The sequence below is a fragment of the Halichoerus grypus genome, chromosome 1, assembly GCF_964656455.1.
Source record: "Halichoerus grypus chromosome 1, mHalGry1.hap1.1, whole genome shotgun sequence".
NCBI classification, from domain to species: domain Eukaryota; kingdom Metazoa; phylum Chordata; class Mammalia; order Carnivora; family Phocidae; genus Halichoerus; species Halichoerus grypus.
The window spans coordinates 180,705,642-180,719,366 of NC_135712.1; the positions used below are offsets into that span (position 1 = coordinate 180,705,642).

The window sequence follows — 13,725 nt, forward strand, 5'->3', positions numbered from 1 at the left end:
GAGAAGGAGGAGGGAGGAGGAGGAGAAGGAGAAGGAAGGAGAAGGAGGGAGGAGGGGAGGAGAAGAACTTCCTGAACTCCTACTATGTGTCAGTTCTGTTCTAGGTGCTGGTATATAGCAATAAGTAAGTCAAAATAAGGTTTATGTTAATAATCAGGTAAAGCAGGAGAGTGTGTAGAGGACTATTTCATCTAGAGTGGGCAGGGAAATACTCTCGTAAGAGGTGATCTTTTTGCTGCTCCCTGAATAATGAGAAGAAGCCAGCCAAACAAAGACCCCGGGGAAATGAATTCCAGGTAGGGATAGGAGCATGCACATAGTGACCATAGGGGATAGTTTGAGAATGTCCAGCCCCAAATCTCCTTTCTATTCATTTGGAATCCTGGCCCTAGGGTTAAGAAACTGAAACACAGAGCTGTTTAAAGGTTAAGTAGTTGCTTTAATGATAAGTATTTCTGGTGTCCATTTGTGTACAAATAGACCATATCACCATTGACACAATAGAAATCAAAGATACACTGTTAGCAGCACTGGCATTACTCTATTTTTCAGGACAGTTCATCCAAGATCACATTGTTTGAGTGGTCAAGAGAAGCTTTCACCGGCTCTGTCTGTTCTGTGGCTAAGAGAAAGACCTCCTAAAATGCCGTTGGCTATAAATCTAGCTCCCTTTCCTGAGGACAAAATTTACAAGAGAGATAAACAGCCTGTAATTCCTGTTAATAGAGTCTACAAGATTGCTTTATAATGAGGAAGGCAATTGACAAGATCATTTAAAAAGAAGTAATGTGGCAAACCCGTCCAGAGGGTATGTTTTCTGATAAAAAGGTTCTTTTGATGACATACAGTATTTTAGCAGAACACTTTCCTTGTGTTTATTTTTCCCAAAATAGCAGCAGGTTCCAAATTCTAGTTTCCCACCCCCAACCTGATAGTTGCCCAAGGATTCAGATTCCCCAAGGATACTGTTGAATTTTTGAGCAATAAGTATCTAACCATCCCATTTTACAAAGAAAGGAACTGAGGCTCAGAAGAGTTGAATGACTTGCCCAAGGTCATAATGTAATTTGTAACATTGCCAAGACAAGAACACCCTTCTCTAAGTATTCCAGTCTATGTTTCTTGCCCTGCATGAACGAATGCCTTTATTTTGCATAAATTGCTCATTTAAAAAAGTGTCTTATGAATGGAAATCCACACTTCCCTTTGGCGCTGCTCATCACATTAAACCAAGGGAAGATTTTGCCCCCCCACGGGACATTAGGCAATGCCTGGAGACACTTTGGTTATCACAGCCTGTGGGGAAGAGTCAACGAGCTTCTAGTGGGTAGAGGCAAGGGATGCTGCTAAACATCCTCTCATGCACAGGAAAGCTCCCACGGCACAGAATTCTCTAACCAGAGGTCAAGAGTGCTGCCTTGAGCAGTGTTACTGGGCTTTGGGCACTGCCTTTCTTCAGTAAACTTTCAGGTCAGTGAGACCGGGGCTTTTCCTGCCTCATTCTTGTCCCTGCTCCTGGCAACTTGTCTGCGCTGGCATTCAGTGCATTCTCAAGACTTAACTGTTAGATTAAATTTAAGCCACAATGAAAGGCAGCACTTCCTTCAAAATCTGGTGGTGAGAGGCAGAAGAATTGCAGAGACCAAAGATTACTTCCCATAGTAAGTAGGAGACATTTTAAAATGACAGTTCTTCATCCTTTTCGGAGCACAGATGTCTTTGAGAATCTCACAAGAGTCATGGATGCTTTCCTCATAAAAATACCGCCCATAACAAATTTTCCACACAAAAGGGCCAATGTATTCCCTGACACAGTAGAGGGGTCAGAAGTTCTGGGTCTAGAAAATAGTATAGAATGTTTTTTCACTCCTCCTCACCCTTTGGATAGTGTAGCAAACCACTGGCTCAATACCGGCTGTCATTCTTTCCAGGAAAACTGATTCCTACTTTAAATATTTTAAAATGATTCAAATATTGGAAATGGCCTAGACAGCCATCCACTGAAATGAACAAGTAAAATGTAGAATATCACACTGGATCCATATACATCAACTTGGATAGACTTTTTTAAACAGCCGAATACTTAATAAAACACTCAGGCTATGGTAACTTATATGTGGTAAGATATCCTACATGCAAATTTTAAAACAAAGATAAAACAATACTATGTAATATTCATAGATACACATACCTATATAGAAATTTGGAAGACTTCATGCAAAATTCATGGTAATAGCTGCTCTTGGGGAGTTGGAGGTAAGAAAAAGCCTGGGGTCCGGGCACCAGGCTGGCTTGGTCAGTGGAGCGTGTGAATCTTGGTCTCGGGGCTGTGAGTTTGAGCCCCACGTTGGGTGTAGAGTTTACTTAACAACAACAACAAGAAAAAAGCCAGGGAATAGGAAGCAAAAGCAACTTCACTCTTCTGTAAAGTCTTATTTCTTCTGATTAAAAACAAAAGACAATGGGCAAATGTGCTAAAATTTCCAATCCTGACTAGTAGCTATAGGGATGTTTGTTATCTTATATTCTGAACTAGTCTGTATTTTGAAAACATTTCTGAAAAAGGAAATAAAAAGTCAGATATATAATGGAGGTTTTCAGTTACTGAGACTCTTAGAAAAATTATCTCTACTCATTCTCCAAAGTGTACTAGGATCCTCATAGGTTTACTGTGCATTTTGTTTTCTTTGGCAAAACAAACAAACTTCCCCAAGATGCCTTGTATGCATGGCTTAGTTTTCACAGTTGCTGATTCACAAGTGTATTGCTTTTCCTGCCCACCTAGTTCTTATTCATGGTAGGGAAGTCAACATGGTTCCTCTTAAATATTTTACTTTTTCTCTACATTTGGCCAGATTTAGTAAAGAGATGCAGGGAGAGAAAATGTAGAGAAGTAGAAATGCAGAAAGTTTCTTCAGTACATGAATGGAAATAGAACTATACTGGTCTAATAAATGTTAGAACCAATTTAGGCTATGTGGTCATGTGACTGAAAAGCCATTTATTGGAGCACCAATTACGTGCTCCAAAGACAGTGAATATCATCATCATTTTTGTTAACAACGCACAGCATTTGAAATCATGTAATTAGGAACATCATTTAAATGTTTGCAAGAAAATAGAAGCAGATGTTTGTATTAGAAAAGCCCTAGGCTAGAAGCCAAGCAGACAAGATCCCACTTCCTGTTCCACTATTAAATAGTCGTGCGTTCTTGGGCAAGTCACCTTGACAGTCTGAGCCTCACTTTCCTGATCTGCAAAATGCAAGGACTGAAGTGGATCAGGGGTCTCAAAGTGGGGGCCCTTGAGTCATGTCAGGCCTGCAGGTATGTTTTGTTTGGCTAAGTGGTTAAGATGGCTCCAAATTCGTTGTCAACATTTAATAATCAAGCTTTAAGAAAAATCCAGGATTCTGGCTGCTCTTAGAAAGCAAATCTGGCAACACTATGCCCACAACATTGTTACTGAGTAGTGGGGGTTCCTATAGCCAGGCTGTATACTTCCCAATTTGCCACAATCTCCACTATTCCCTGTTATCACACACTTGACCCGTTGCACCCCTTTATCATCTTGCCTGGCCCCTCTAGGCATTTCCATTTGTAACTCCTGGACCAGAAATTCTCCAAATTCCTTCAAGTTTTATCATTTCTTGATGCTCAGCAAAAAAGGGGTTATGGTCAGTTAACAAGGTACCTAAACTGAAATAGATATATGGAAAAATGAAACTGGAAGAGCTTCTATTCATTTCTGGAGTGGAGAGGAAAACTATGTTGAGCTAATGGAAATTTTGTTTCCTTGTTTTATTCATTTTTAAGAGAAATCATAAAATCATGAATTTTTAATGAAATAATCCTAGAAGCATGAAAAGGAAGTGTAATTGTTAAAGAATGGCCAGTCCATGGAAAATCAGTATGTCTAGAATAACATTTAAAAATAGCTTTTTAGAAATGATGGAATAACATCCAATTGTACAGACTGGATTTTGAATCTTCCCTCCAAATACAGTCAGGTACATCCACACACGCATCCAGATGTTTATGTTAACATTTCCAAGTTTTAATCACCAGCAACCTGGAAACACTACGCAGTCCAAAACATACGCCGGTTTGCAACCTCTCCAGAGAAAAAGAGTCCTTCCCAAAGTCACTACCACATTATCTACTCTAACAAGACTGGGATCTTTGTGATTAGGGAACATGGCTACAAAATAGCTACAAAACATGTGTTTTATTTCCCATGGAGTGTCCTTGCCCTTTGGAAGGAAAGACGATACTCTCTGAACACTCAGCTTTAAGATTCCACTGGACTCACACTATTCACTAAGGAGCCAGACTGCAATGCTGGCCACTTTCCAAGGTGTTTCAGTCCGTGCAATGCCAAAAGAACATTATTAAAAAGCATTTTCACATATAAAAAGGCTTAGCGATGTACCCTCAAAAGACAGTTACACATGTATTATCGTGAGGTTCCTGTTTGATCACATTACTTCCGTCATCTGGAAGCAAGCACAGTTAGCCTAGTGACACAAGTTCATGTTCACAGCTAATCATTAGCGACTGCTTCATTTTAAAAATTGCTGATATTTGACCTTTAACCCCCAAAGGCAATTTCCTATGACTTAACTTAATATCCACCTGTGTTTAAATGTAATTAAGAGGTTTTTTTAAAATTTTCTAATTTCAGGACATCAAAACAAGCACACTGACAATGAAGCACTTTTTTATGTTTATTTACATCGTGTGACATAGGCAAAGATTGAAGATAATGGCTTACTACTTCTGTTAATGAAAGAAGAGGTTTTAATTGATCTCAGTGTATATGCAAAGGCCATGCGGTGAAATGAAAAGGCTTCAATTATAATGAGCACTCCCCATCGGAATGTGGAGCCACAGGTCACTGCTGTTCTTTCTGTAGTAAGTGCTTTCAGGGTAGAGGTGTGTGTCCAGGGCTACATAGAAGTGCATAATGCGGAGGTAATGGGCAAAGTAACTTGGAGTGTGTCAACACACGGCTGTTATTCTCATTAACCCTTCTTGGTTACCTAAAATGTGCTTTCGAAAGAAAACACAACAATTGACCTTGAACAGCTAAGTAGCTACATCTATGGTTATTGATATGTCTAAGATTACCGGGATTTAGTTTTTAAGTCCCTATTAAGAATCCCAGAGGGGCGCCTGGGTGGCTCAGTCAGTTAACCATCTGACTTAGGCTCAGGTCATGTTCTCAGGGTCCTGGGATCGAGCCCCGCATCCCGCTTCACACTCAGCAGGGAGTCTGCTTGTCCCTCTCTCCCTCTGCGCCTCCCCCCGGTTCATGCCCCTTCCTTCTCTCAAATAAATAAAATCCTTAAAAAACAAAAAAAAAGAACCCCAGAAATCAGTGTGATGTACTTAAGCCATCACATTAGTAACAAAACACCAAAAAAGGCTAGGCCTTCTGTCATAGTGCGTGAGACTTCCATTCTCAGAGTCAGAAAGTCCTGGGATCAAATCTTAGCTCCTGACTTATCTGCTGTGTAACCTGAAGCAAGTCATTTCCCCTCTCTGGGCTTCGGTTTTCTCACCTGTAGAATGGCGAAAACAAGAGTGCTTTACTTCATAGTGACTGACTAAATGAGACCTCATGTACAAGGTGCTTAACAAACATGTGCATGTGTTCTTACTACAAATCTAATGGACAAGACTTTAGCTACGGAATATGCAAGCAGTATTCATATTCTTATCCCAAACCTAAGTTTTAGCACAAAGTTCTTGAAGCTAAGAGGACCAGGGTGTTGCAGGGATGATGTGACTTCTCTTTAGATCTGGTTTTAAAATAGTACGTAAAACAAAAAATCAAAGAGGCCCAATTATACACCAAAACATCAATAGAGAATTGGGCGTATGTATTACACTACATCAATATAGTAGATGATCTGTGTGTTTGCATGCACATTTTTAAAAGTCTATGAGTACATTTGTTTAAGGTGCTCATTTAGGGTGGTGAACTTATGGGTAATTTTCAATTTCTATTTTATGTACTTTTTGTATTGTCAAAAACTTGCCTAATGAGTATATATCTATCTTTAGCTCAAATAAATAAGTACATAAATATGTACAGAAACCAATAAATAAATCTGTTTTAATTTGGAAATAAAGTATTTATGAAACATGTTCTTATTAATTCAGTAGCTGAATCTCATGATGCATATACCAAAACATACTCCTTTATACTTCACAGATGGAATAAAGAGCTTGAAAGTGGGGGTCTAAGGAGTTTCTAGCACTATCTGGCATCAAAGATCTCAAACTCCAACATTCCATCATGTACAGAGTGATTGGTGAGGCCCTCATTTGTCACCTGGAAATTCTACACTTCAGGACAGAATTGTTTCCTCTTGAAAGCTTATTGCTTTCTTTTTGTTGATATGTATTTATCTCATCTCACCAATTACTCTGAGTTTCTGAAAGATGAGACCCATTTCTCTTATCCTATGTGTTGCACTATTTCTGCCCAGGGCCCAGCCCAGTGTTGCGCATTCACTAGTGATCCCAAAAATACAGGAATTGTTAGTTATTTTTAATCTGAGTGTGGTTCCTCTAGCAAGCCCATTGTAGAGATTATAAATGGGCAGTCCATGGTGGATTTGCCCTGCAGACAGGTTTCATTTTGAGTATAGAATATTTAAAAAAATTCTAGTTGCTTGCCAAGATTTTTTAAACACTGGGAGATTTCATACCAAAATCCAGGTGTCCAGCTTTTCTTGGAAAATCAAAACATCAGGTCAATCAGATCAACACTCCCACAAGGCAGTGTGCTGAGAACTGGCTGCCTCCTTCTGAAGGGGACAATATACTCTCCGTTTCGCCACAGTCCCCACCATTCCTGATTGCTTCACCTCTGTTCTAGTTTACTAGCTAATGTTACTTCTCTGGTCCCTGAGTTTGTCATTTCTGAGTAGTTCTCTGCTTGGTTCTTCAAACTTACAAATCTCTGGGGCTTCACTGCTTGGCCCATATTCTGTTCAGGCTTCTGACCAGGCTCTCCTGTAACTGGAGCGATTTCTTTCAGGAAAGCCTTGGAAATGCTGCATTCTTCCTGAAGCTGTTTCTGGATTCCTTCTTCCAGATGTACCCTTTGAACTTCTCTTATATATTGCTTTCCACCTAGTCAACAGGTTAAGTAAGCACTTAGCACAGGGCGCTGTACATGGTAAGCACTCAAAACACCTTAACCTTATTATTACACCTTTTCATGTTCCCATTTTTATTTCCAGATCATAAACTCGTTGCTAGCGTGAAGGATGTTACCCATCTTTAGGCTGAGTTGTAGTCATTTGCACAAAATTGGTGCTTACTAAATGTGCATTGAATTAAATAGGAATGAACACACAGGATTTAATTCATCATAAGAGTTTAACAATTTAAGGTGGGGGGAAAAATCCCTGGGTCAATGAGGTGGGGTAGGCATCGAGGGATGTGGAGGAAGAACAAAGCAGTGTTTGTCAAGTGGACCCCTGAAAAACTTGTTAAAAATGCAGATTTCTAGTCCCTGAGCCTTCTGGAGCCGGGACCCAGGAATGTGAGGTTTCATCAACCCTAACCCCAGAGATCTTGACTAACTGTCTCAACTATTAAAAACAAAAATAAACCCTCCCTTCTAATATGCGGCCAGAATTAGTAATTCTATACTAGAGTAAGAATAAAGAAAACAAGTTTTGTTTCTTTGTTCTGCTGCATTGTGTTTTTAAATTTTGCTATTTTGGGTATTTTATAAATATCAGAAGGTTGAAGTTGGAAAGAAAGCTGTCGCCTCTCCTTTAATAATAATCGCTAATATTTATTAGGCAGTCACCATGTGCCAGACACTATTCCAAATGCTTTCTATGTGCTAATTCAATCCTTACAACAACCCTATAAGGTTGGCATTATTATTATCCCTATTTTAGGTTGAGTAATTGGAAAAGTTGGGCTTCAAACCCAGATATAACAGCCTTGAAGCTTCCATTGTCAAGCCAGAGCCTCTTTGCTTCAAGAAAATCCAGTTAGCCTGGTGATGGGTATTAAAGAGGGCATGTTCTGCATGGAGCACTGGGTGTTATGCACACACAATGAATCATGGAACACTACATCAAAAACTAATGATGTAATGTATGGCGATTAACATAACAATACAAAATAAAAAAAAAAAAAAAGAAAATCCAGTAAATATCCTGCCTCTTCCAGAAAACTCTCCAGACTACTCTGACTGACCAAATCAACCTTACTGACATCACCTACATTGCATTTTTCATGTAATAGTCTGCATCTGGTTTCCCCCGCCCCAAACATACACCAAGCACCTTTTGGATGGCAAGCCTTGTGCTATTCATTTCCCTTGCATTGTTCCACTTTGCTGTACACTCCCTGAGATGTTCTCTAGTGCCCATGCTATAGGTACTGACTTCCTCTCCAAAGAAATTATGTGCACTTAGGAGGGCAGAGTAAGCCATTACTGTTTGCACTGCTGCCTTACCTGGGGCCCTTACACGGCCGTTCACACCGAACAGACAGTATTGTGCAGTGGTTAGGGAGTCTTCGGATCGGAATTCAAAGACAGGTACAACCACGTTCTAGTTTCCTATTCTCGGGCAGGTCAATTAACCTCTCTGACCCTTAGGTTTCCCCCTCTGCAAAATGGAAGTCCATTAAGTCAACTGACCTTGAATGAGCAACTGCTGTGTGGCAGGGGTTGAACAAGGCCAGCGTAGACCCTGAACTCATGGGGCATCTAGTCCATCCCTTTTCTCCCAGGAGAACCAAATGAAATAATACCAAGTGAAGTGCCTACTTAGCTCAGATCTGGGGGGCATGTCATAGCTGCTCAACAGATGTCAGCTATTCATTCAATATATTCTATTTAATTAGAAACAAGCAGTCCATTCAACACCAGAAGAAAATTTAATTAAACTTCACACCACACGGATGTAATATTACACATCACTCCATCTCAAGCCTTTACTGCTTCACATCTTGCTTTCCACTTCGTGTCCACAGCAGCTACGCCAGGGCCTGGGAAATCCAGCGAGCCTTCCCTCCCCCCACCGGGTCCTTTTCTGTAGCCTGGTGATCGTCAAAAGAAGAAGGAGAGGGAGAAGAGGAAGAAGGAAAGAAGAAAGAGGAGGAGGAGAAATGCCAAAACCAAGGTTATATGAAACTGTGGTCTCTCAAACATTGCCATTGAGGAATCAACTAAACTTCCAACAAAACGCAGAGGTATCTATAACTGTGCAGTCTCAGGACAATAACTTTTAAAAAGAGATTTAGTTTTAAAATTGAATTAATTCATAGCGTATAGAGAAGTGGGTCCGGCAATGGGACACACATTCAAAGCTGTTTGGGAATTTATTTTCTCTCGGTCCTGACGGTGCACCTCTGGCGCTCTACTCGTGAACTCATTTGGAGATGATGTTAAAGTCTCAAGTGCAGATCCTTCCCAAACGGTCCTCCCTTCTTCCTCCACTCGTCTCTCATCTGCTACCTCACACGCAGCATCAGATCTAGCTGCAATCTCTGTCTTGTCATGTATCAGCTATTCGAGTTAACCTCTGGAGTTTCTTCTTCAGTAAAGAAAGCATAATGAAGCACTCCTGAATCACAGAACTGTTCTGGAGGGAAAATGCCAGGCATGGGGTAGGCTCTTACTCCTTTTTACTCTTCTTTCCTCTCTCTTTCTCTCTCGTCCTTCTCTCTTACTACCTTCTCTCCCTTCTTTCCCTCTTTCCTCCCCTCTTTGCTCCTCCTTTCTCTTTCTTTCAAGGGGAGCCACCAGGTTCGCGGGAATCTCCGATCAAGTCATTAGCCAGACCCACTCCCGTTCCGGACTAGATCCCGTGCCGCCCGCAGCCCCCCGCGCCTCACCCCCTTTATTCTAAGGGCAGTCGGGGCTTGGGATGCTTGAAGCCTGGGAGGCGAACCGAGTCCCTCCCCGCGCTTTTCTGCCCCGGAGCGAGGGATGGAGAGGCGTGGGCTCGTGCCCCTCCCTTTCCCCCACTCCCGGCCGCGCCAGCCGCTCCGCGCCCCTTGGCACCAGCGCCTTTTCTCTGTCGGGGTAGGCGAGCCCAGCCGGCAGCCGCGCAGCGGGGGCCGAGGGCGCCCCCTCCCTTCCTCGCGCTCCCCTCCCCTTCCTCCCCTCCCGATACAATGACTGGGCCGGAACAGCGCATCAGCCGAGTCTCATTGGCAGCGGCCGCCCCAGCCCCCGGAGAGGCGGCGGGCGGGGGCAGCTGGGGAGAGCGGAGCCGGGAGCCCGGGGCTGACAGCGAGAGCCAGCGGGCAGGGCGGAAGGACGGGAGGACGCGAGGCAGGCGGCCCGGGCACAGCTGTAAGTGTGGACCGAGGCGAGGACGCGCGGCCAGCGGCGGCGGGGGCGACGAGCGGCCCCGGGCCGGGGATGCGGCGGGCGCTGGCTGCCCAGCGAGCCCGGGAGTCGGGCTGCGCGGCTCACGTGCTGAGCAGGAGCTTGCGCCGAGAGGAGGAAGAAGAGGAAGGCAGGCGCCCGGGAAGGCGCGGCGCCGAGCGGAGTTGCTCGCAGCGCTGGCGCAGAGCCGGGTCCCCAGGTCCCGCGCGGTGAGCCACCGAGACAATAAAGTAGCGGTCGGCAGCGCCCGAGCGCCCGAAGGAGGAGGAGGCGGAGCAGGTAGGTGGGTGACGGCCCCGGGGGTCTAGCGCGCTGCTGGGGCGCGGCCGTGAGCGGCGGCCACCGCGGGCGCTCGGCGTGCGCCCCGGGCGCAGCGCTCACGTCCGGAGACCCCCCCGCAGCGGAGGTGTGGGGCTCGGGCGCTCGGGCGGGCAGGAAACCCCGCCCCCGGCTCCCGGGCTGCAGGCTGCCTCCGCCCGAGCCTCTGGGGCACTTGGCGCGGCGCTCTGGGCTTTTTGGTGGTGTGGACACAGGAAGTTTGGCGGTTTCGAGGCGTTGGCGCTGGTGGGGTTTGCAAACGCGCCGCCAGGGACCATGTGCTTTGGTTGTTGCGCGTCCGTGGGAAGTGGGAGAAATGCTGATGAATCCCAGATACTTTAACAAGGCAGGGCAAGGACTGGGGCGGGGGGGAGAGGGGGGAATCCCTGGCGTTAGCAGAGGATCCTCAGGGCTTGGTTTGTTTGCCCTTTTTTTTTTTAAAGGCTGTTTGCATGTGGATCGCTCTCTGTTTTCTGGAGTATTTCACCTTTCACCTTCGTGTGTGTGTCTGTGTGTGTGCGCGCGGGCGCGTGTATGTGTGTGTGTGTGCGCGCGTCTCTGGGTCAAGGGGAGGGGACAAAGATGATATTTTGCGAAATGCCATTCGGTTTGGACTGGAAGATAAACTCTTCCTTTGCATTGAATGACCTGTGCTCTGAAGGATACCGCTGAGTAGTGGTTGGTGTTGTTGACAAAAGAGGTGAGAGCTCCTCGGAAATCTTCCCGGAGCCTGAGAAAGCAGCCGCAGGAGGAGGTCTCCCTTGCTCTCCTTTGTGTGGCCGCTTCCTTCCAGATGTGAGAGGGTTGGGCTGGGCGCTCCTGGGTGCGGTAATAATTATCCCGAACATTCCTGCGATCTGCTAGGACTTGTGAACATACCAGAGCCAACTCCTCTGAACTTTGCGAACCAACTTGGTGTGCTTGCTGGTACCCAGAGGGCTGCATCTGGAAGGTGGCCCCTTCAGAAGAAAGACTGGGGAGTGCTGACAGCAAGCAGCCTCTCCGGAAAGCTGGTTGAGCCTTCAAGGTTAGCTAGTGTTTGCCCCAGAAATTTACCGACCCATTTGGAGAATGTGTACAAGATTTTCGCGCAATCCCGGACATGCTATTTCCTGTCCCAAAGAGAATGCATCTGTGGAACTTCCAAATCAAATATCTGGAGGAGAAGAAAAGCAGCTTCGCCTTACTTAACCTCCTCAGGCTGCACTTTCATCTGCCATACACGTGCTGTTAAGAATGGTGGTTGACAGCTTCTTGTGTGTCAGGCCTTCCAGTAGGCACTTTTGGGGCATCATGAATAGTCCATGGAGTGGTAAGCTGAGCCCAGAGGGAGGTTAAGTAACTTGCCATAAGTCACATTGGTGATTTGGAGTTTACCTGAGGTCTGATTCCAGATGCCAGGCGGTTAACCATCACAGTACCTCTAACAGGGATATGCTGTGATGGCATTAATGATGACGAAGAGAGTAATAGTAATAACAACAAGTACCTCATATATTTTTTCATTCAATTAAATAACGTGATGGAGACTGACCCGAGGTAAACACTCAGTATCTATATTTCAGTCTCTAAATTAAATGTCACAAACTAGGCGATGGTTATATTGATGAGTCTGTGATTCTTTTTTTCTTTTTTGTATATCCAAGAATTTTGTAATAAAAAGTAAAGCGCACACACACACACACACACCCCACCCCACCCCCTTTCAACAGTGCTTACATTTCCTAAGGCCTGAAGGATTCAGGCAATTCCAAGGACTTCTTACACAGGAGAGGTTAATTGTGTCTTTATTGACATCGCAAATATCAATCAAACACTATTTGCTTAAATTCAGTAATGCAGGTGGAATGTATTTGAAAAATACAATGATGGAAGATGAAGAAACCTACCTAAAACACCATTATCGTGAGGTTTGGTTTTCATTCTCCCTGGGAAAATTCTCAGAAGTCACTCTTCCGGGGTGTGCAAGTGATTGTCTTAAACTTCACTCTGCTTTGAAATTCACAGACTTTCATCTTGGTGGCAGGGTGGTTCGTGGCTTCTCAAACAGGCCGACAACTGTGCTGGAGCCTAATAATCTAGAATAATTTGGGAGGAGTTAAAGCTACAGCCACTCAAGAGTATAAAAGCAGCTAAGTTTTCTCAGTTGTTTATAGGCCCGAGCCTCTGTTGTTAGCAAGCATGAGAATCCGACTTCTCCATTTGATGCCACAGATTTAATGAAGACTCTGCAGTGCTTCTGAGCAGACAAAAAGGAAGTTTTGGCTAAGTGACAATACAAATAAAGTACGTGGAAAACCATTAAAAATACCCTGTCTTATCCAGCCTGTGGTAATTGCCTAAAATTTCAGGAACTCTTCGTAGTTATTTTACACACAATACACCCATAAGTGAAGGCTTGAGGTTTATACTGCAAGTGACCTCTCTCTCTCTTTCTCTCCCTCCCTACCTCTCTCTCTTCCTATCTCCCTACTTCCTTCTACATCTGCCCCAGAGATCTGATCTTACGAAGGCACTATTTTTACATACTCAGTAACTGCTGAGGTTCACTGAAATTGCTATCTTCAGCCTATAGATAAATAAATCATGTAACTTAGCTCAGCAACAGGACTTGGGTGTCTCTTTCCTTACTTAATGTATTTCTCATCTCTCTCTTTTTAGACATGGGCTTTATTTTGTTTTAGGAGATGCTTTCTTTTTAGCAATTTATTTATTTCTAGGTCATTAACATTTTTTTTTCCTTTTCTGGTCAACATGTGTCTTGGGTAGATCAGAGAGGAATGGTAAAGCAGCAATTTTTTGTTGCTAGATGCTTGATTTAGGGGCCACACCTCCTATTTTCCTCAATAATCTGATTGAAATTATCATGATGTTTCTTATCTCACTTTTTCTGGTGAAATCAATTTTTAAGCTAATCTCACAAGGCAGTGTTTTTTAAAATGAAGGTCATGAAATCAATATAGTGGGCTGCAACCAGTATTTTTTTTTTAAAGTATAACAGGACAGAAAATATCAGCATCATCATATGTT

The 13,725-nt window shown here is 43.9% G+C and overlaps 1 protein-coding gene across 1 annotated transcript in view; it reads left to right on the top strand.

The window, feature by feature from the left end:
* Positions 1-10,574: 10,574 nt before the first annotated feature.
* The window catches only part of FRMD4B (FERM domain containing 4B), a 323,175-nt gene continuing 320,024 nt past the window's right edge, over positions 10,575-13,725 (top strand). Inside the window, exon 1 of the mRNA XM_078076109.1 lies at positions 10,575-10,656. The gene's annotated coding sequence lies outside the window, so the exon portion shown is untranslated. The remainder of the gene's footprint in view (positions 10,657-13,725) is intronic.